Genomic DNA, 6,907 nt, shown 5'->3' on the forward strand with positions numbered 1-6,907 from the left:
CCAAGTGTGTGATGCTGCCCTCCCTGAATCCACATGTTCTCATTGTTCAACACCTGCCTATGAGTGAGAAGATGCGGTGTTTGGTTTTCTGTTCTTGTGTCAGTTTGCTGAGAATGATGGTTTCAAGGATTCATCCAAGTCCCTACAAAGGACACGAACTCATCGTTTTTTATGGCTGTGTAGTATTCCGTGGTATATATATATGCCACGTTTTCTTTGTCCAGTCTATCATTGATGGGCATTTGAGTTGGTTTCAGGTCTTTGCTATTGTAAATAGGGCTGCAATGAACATATATGTGTGCATGTATCTTTATAATAGAACAATTTATAGTTCTTTGGGTATATACCCAATAATGGGATTGCTGGGTCAAATGGAATTTCTATTTCTAGATCCTTGAGAAATCGCCACACTGTCTTCCACAATGGTTGAACTAATTTACACTCCCACCAACTGTGTAAAAGTGTTCCTATTTTTCTACACCCTCTCCAGCATCTGTTGTCTCCAGATTTTTTAATGATCGCCATTCTAACTGTTGTGAGATGTTATCTCAATGTGGTTTTGATTTGCATTTCTCTAATCACAAGTGATGATGAGCATTTTTTCATATGTTTGTTGGCCTCATATGTGTCTTCTTTTGAAAAGTTCTTATCCTTTGTTCATATCCTTTGCCCACTTTTGAATGGGGTTGCTTGTTTTTTTCTTGTATATCTGTTTTAGTTCTTTGTAGATTCTGGATATTAGCCTTTGTCTGATGGGTAGATTGCAAAAATATTTTCCCATTCTGTTGGTTGCCAGTTTGCTCTAATGATGGTTTCTTTTGTGGTACAGAAGCTCTGAATTTTACTTACATCCCATTTTTCTATCTTGGCTTTTGTTGCCATTGCTTTTAGCATTTTAGTCATGAAGTCCTTCTCCTGGATGGTTTTGCCTACGTTTTCTTCTACTGTTCTTATGGTGCTAGGTTTTATGTTTAAATCTTTAATCCATCTGGAGTTAATTTTAGTGTAAGGTGACAGGAAGGGGTCCAGTTTCTGCTTTCTGCACATTGTTGGCCAGTTTTCATGACAGCATTTATTAAACATGGAGTCTTTTCCCCATTGCTTGTTTTTGTCAGGTTTGTCAAAGATCAGATGGTTGTAGATGTGTGGTGTTGCTTCTGAGGCTTCTGTTCTGTTCCATTGGTCTATGTCTCTGTTTTGGTACCAGTACCATGCTGTTTTGATTACTGTAGCCTTGTAGTACAGTTTGAAGTCTGGCAGTGTGATGCCTCTAGCTTTGTTCTTTTTGCTTAGGATTGTCTCGACTATGTGAACTCTCTTGTAATTCCATATGAAGTTTAAAGTGGTTTTTTGCAGTGCTGTGATGGTCATTGGTAGCTTGATGGGGATAGCATTGAATCTACAAATTACTTTGGGCAGTATGGCCGTTTTTACGATATTGATTCTTCCTAACTGAGCATGGAATGTTTTTCCATCTGTTTGTGTCCTCTCTTATTTCGTTGAGCAGTGGTTTGTAGTTCTCCTTGAAGAGGTCCTTTACATCCTTTATTAGTTGTATTCCTAGGTATTTTATTCTCTTTGTAGCAATTATGAATGGGAGTTTGCTCTTGATTTGGTTCTCTGTTTGTCTGTTATTGATATATAGGAATGCTTGTGATTTCTGCATGTTGATTTTGTATCCTGAGACTTTGCTGAAGCTGCTTATCAGTTTGAGAAGATTTTGGGCTAAGATGATGGGGTCTTCTAAATATACAATCATGTCGTCTGCAAATAGAGACAGTTTGACTTCCTCCTTTCCTAATTGAATACCGTTTATTTCTTTTTCTTGCTTTATTGCTCTGGCTAGAACTTCTAATACTATATTGAATAGGAATGCTGAAGGAGGGCATCCTTGTCTACTGCCTGATTTCAAAGGGAATTCTTCAGTTTTTGCCCGTTCACCATAATATTGGCTGTAGGTTTGTCATATATAGCTTTTATCATTTTATGATATGTTCCATTGATACCTAGTTTATTGAGAGTTTTTAGCATGAAGGGCTGTTGAATTTTGTTGAAGGCCTTCTCTGCATCTGTTGAGATAATCATGGGGTTTTTGTCTTTGGTTCCGTTTATGTGATGGATTACGTTTATGGACTTGCATATGTTGAACCAGCCTTCCATCCCCAGGATGAAGCCTACTTGGTCGTGATGAATAAGCTTTTTGATGTGCTGTTGCATTCGGTTTGCCAGTATTTTATTGAAGATTTTTGCATTGATGTTCATCACGGATATTGCCCTGAAGTTTTCTCTTTTTGTTGAGTCTCTGTTGGGTTTTGGTATCAGGATGATGTTGGTGTCATAAAATGAGTTAGGGAGGATTCCCTTTTTGTATTGTTTGATATAATTTCAAAAGGAATGGAACCAGCTCCTCTTTGTACATCTGGTAGAATTCGGCTGTGAACGCTTTTGGACCTGGACTTTTTTTGGTTTGCTTCTAACCTCCAAGCTGTCCTTGTTTATTCCTGGGCATAGGCCAAACTAATTTTGGGAGGACCTCAGTTTATAATTTAGCTTTGAAATGAAGACAGCAATAGTCCTTTCCCAAAATGAACCTTATTGCCTGTGGACTAGACCACTTAAAGCCACAAGATTAGAAGTTATAGTTATCTTACTAAATTCAAGATATAGCTATTTCCATTAAACCTATATTAATGTCTTATTTATTAAAAATTACATAAGCAAAGATCATTCTGTCTTGGCTGTGTATACAGTTTTGTAACCCCTATGACAAATTTTGACACCTTATAGTATTTGTCAGAGATAAGTGTAAAACTGCTTGATTAATAGATGCAAACAAAAATGTATAATGGCAATTCTTAAGACATTTCTAATATTACTTTACCAATAATTTTAAAGCTAGCTTATTTGCTTGTTACATAAACATGAAAAAGCATTTGACTAGTCTTTTCTTTTTTTCCTGAGAGTATTTGATTCAAGCACTTTTATTTTCTTAAGCTAATTAATTAGAGCTCTTTTATATATTTTCAGTAGTGTAACACTGTGTATAGAACACATAAATACATAGATGTATTAGGCATGCCAATAGATGTACATGTTATAGATTCATAAAGACTTTTCTTCCCCTTAGACTTTCAAATTCTTGATAACCTGTTTCACAACTCCAGGCAGTTGTCAACTAAATAACCTTAAATTTGCATATTAAGGAAACAGGTGAAAATCAAATAGCAAAATTTACATCATAAGGTAGGGAGAGAAAAAGTCTGATGTTCTAGAGGGAAATTAAAACAGATTTAATTGCCAATTAAAATTATAAAAATTATAAAGATTTTTAAAATATATTTGCACACACATACAAAGATTTTATAGCTTTTACTTCAGAGCTTTAGCCATGAGATAAATACAAATTCACCTGTTTACAAAACAAAACAAAACAAAAAAACTGTTGGATTCAAACAGTGGTTTTTATCTTAATAGAAAAACAACAGCAGATTTAAAGCGTGCAGACAAGAAAATAGAGAGAAAGAGAACTTGGGAACTCTTTAGTTTTCAGATCAACCTCAGGGCTCGTTTTCGTTAATGTAAATGTGCCCAAGACCATATTACTTCCATTTGACATCTATTAAACCTATGGAGTCCTGCAAAGGGGGTCATTCTCCTTGTTTTCTCCTCATTCTTAGATTATTTGTTTTCTACTTTTGTCTTAAAAGGAGGAACTGAGCTATGGCCTAGAGTTTTGTGTGGTGGATCAATGTGTGCTGCTTGCAGGCAGGACTCTACAGTGTTTCACCAGAGTCATTTCTACCCTCCTATGTGTCTCAGTTTCTCTCTCCAGAGGTCTGTGACCTCTGAGAGAGCTTAAAATGCCAGGTGACCAGCCCTTACATGTGTTTCGTGGATGAGCTATTTTTTTAAAAAGCAATTTTTGTTGGGAATTTCCCTGTAGGACCACTGTACATCATGGAAGGGTCAACCCTCCAGACAGGCCCATGAGGCCCCTGGTCACCCAGGAGTGCCTTTTAGCTGGGAGGAGCAAAATGCCCTTTCTTTCTGGAGCTGAGAAAACTCAGCTTCTCATTTACCTGTGAAAGCAACGGTTCAGTTCCTCATGCAAATACACAAAGACAAGCCAAATTGAGGTTAATTTGGGGAGAGAGAGCAATAGGGAAGACCCTTTAGAATGTTTAACTAGAATTAAGATCCTTAAACAACTTCCTAGGAGAAAAGAAAAAAACAATAGCCAAGACCACTTCCTGTAAACTGTGCTCAGCCACCCCTAAATTTGTAGCTCTCATTCGCCATTACACACACCAAGGGCAAATCCTCTCACAGTACAAGGTAATCTCTGGTACCCCCAAAGAGGTCAGGTTATGCAATACAGAAAAACAGAACTTTAGACCTAAGAAGAATCTGCCTATGACTTGAAACTCCAAAGAAAACAGAACTCCTCAAAAGGGGTGAGTGGTGCCTTTGTTCTAAATTATTTAAAGGGGTTGATATCATTAGAAGCCTTCTGTAGATTTTTTGGTACTGCAGATGGCAAAGGGAGAAGGCAGTATAGGGTGGAAGAAAAGTAAATGAAAGAACATTTGTTTTCTTTTAAGACAAGAAGCGAACACAGAAACCAAGTGCATTTTTTCCCTCTTTTGCAGCTGCAAGGAGTTAGCCAAATTAGACAGGATTTGTCACTCATAATTTGGAATTCTCACTCAGATTTGACCAAGTCAGGTAGAGTTGGTCAAATCTGATGGGAGAAAGACCAGAACAAACAATAACAGCAACAATAACGACAACAACAAAAAAAACAATATGATCACTGAGTGCTCTAATAAGGGGAAATTTAGACAAGCTGGCTGTTAAACTTTAGCCAAGATGAAACTCCAATTCAGCTACTTACCTAGGGATGGGTCTCAGGCTGAAGACTGCTCTCTACCATTCTAGAAGCAGAAAAAACCCTCAAACTTGTCCTCCCTGCCAGGAGCAAGCTCAAACTCCATAAAGGAGTTATCCACCTTCCATCATTATGGAAGCTGAAAATCTTGTCTTTCTTGTTGGAAGCAAGTAAAACTCTAAAAAAAAAAAAAAAAAGCAGAGTCGGCAGGGGAGTTGTACAGCAAAATAAACTTTCAATCAGGGGTTCTCTGGAGTGGGTGCTCCCAGACCTCAGCAATTGTCCTCTTGGTTTGAGGCATAAAGTTAGCTCATTCTGGTACCAAGCACTGATAGGAGATTTGGCAAAGATCAGGGCTACCTCCACTCAGAATTCCTCCATGGTTACCAAAATGTGAACCCTGAATATCTGAGACAGGTCTCAGTTAATTTAGAAAGTTTATTTTGCCAAGGTTGAGGATGTACATCTGTGACACAGCCTAAGGAGGTCCTGGCGACGTGTCCAGGGTGGTCAGAGCACAGTTTGGTTTTATACATTTTAGGGAGACATGATATATCAATCAACATATGTAAGATGAACATCGGTTTGGTCTGGAAAGGTGGGATAACTCGAAGCAAACTGAGGACAACTTGAAGTGGGGAGGAAGCTTCCTGGCTATAGATAGATAAGAGACAAATGGTTGCATTCTTTTGAGTTTCTGATTAGCCTCTCCAAAGGAGGCAATCAGATATGTATTTATAATAAAATGGGAGACAGGTTTGTCCTAAGCAGTTCCCAGCTTAACTTTTCCCTTTAGCATAGTGATTTTGGAGCCCCAAGATTTATTTTTCTTTCACAATATGATTAGGTTAATTATGATTTGTCTTATAACCTTTCAGGAACCCCTTTACTGAGAATGAGGATATTGTGAATGAATTATCATTTACATGCTCCCATTGTGGAATGGAATCATAATTTTAGCAAAGGGCTTGCTGATTACTTGACTGCGAATCACCAAAGAAGTGAGATAGCATGTGTGGAAGGGTTTGGAAGGCCTCTGCAAAGAGCAGGGAGAAGGGAGTGGGGAAAGATAAGGCAAAAGCACACAGAAATGAAAGAGTACAGTAGGTCCTCTGTACTTGAGGGTTCTCCATCAGCAGATTCAACCCACTGCAGATCAAAAGTATTTGAAAAAAATAATGAGAAATAAACATAAAATCCTAAGCCCCCCAACTGACTGAATGGACCTCCTCTTGGCCAAGGGGAACCCCATTGAAATCTGAAAAATGTAATTCCTGGCCATGAAAGAAGAGGAGGTAAGACATGCCTTTTTAACCAGAATTTTTTTCCTAAGGAGTAAGCAGAAATCAGCAGTGGAAAACCAGAAATGGATAACTCATTCTTTTATCATTCTTGGCCAAGTATCTGGGGCTGTGACCATATTCTCCTTCCTGTTTGTGGTTTCAACACAGCAACTGACCAGCATTCCTTCCTGATAAGAAGCCACCAACCATGGAGTGCTTCTGGTCAATCTGCACAGGATGTGCAGTGAGGGTTTTCATGTCCTCTGCTTCGGAAGGCTGAAAACTCTACCTTCTGATCATGCTAACACACCATTTTTTGTACATGTGACCCATGAAGAGGTATGAAACTCAACTGGATATATGTATGCTTCTTTCATAAATGTTCGTAAATCCTCCTATAGCTTATTAAATATGTATATTTACCCATCCCCTCCAGCACAAATTCCTATCTTATCCTTCCCTTCCTCAAAGTGCTTGCCCTTAGCTTTTGCTGGAAGCTATGCATCCCAGCCTGTGGGATGGCCAGCCTGTAGGCTGCAACCCTTTATGAGAAATACAGCTCTCCTTTCCAAATTTAAAAACCTTGTGATTCTTCAGTTGACAGTAACAATACAACAATAAAAATAATCCAAATAGAAATACAGTATAACAATTATTTACATAGCATTTATATTGTATTAAGTGTTATAAGTAATCTAGAGATAATTTAAACTATATGGGAGGATGTGTGTAAGTT

The sequence above is a fragment of the Saimiri boliviensis genome, chromosome X (genome assembly GCF_048565385.1).
Source record: "Saimiri boliviensis isolate mSaiBol1 chromosome X, mSaiBol1.pri, whole genome shotgun sequence".
Lineage (NCBI taxonomy): Eukaryota > Metazoa > Chordata > Mammalia > Primates > Cebidae > Saimiri > Saimiri boliviensis.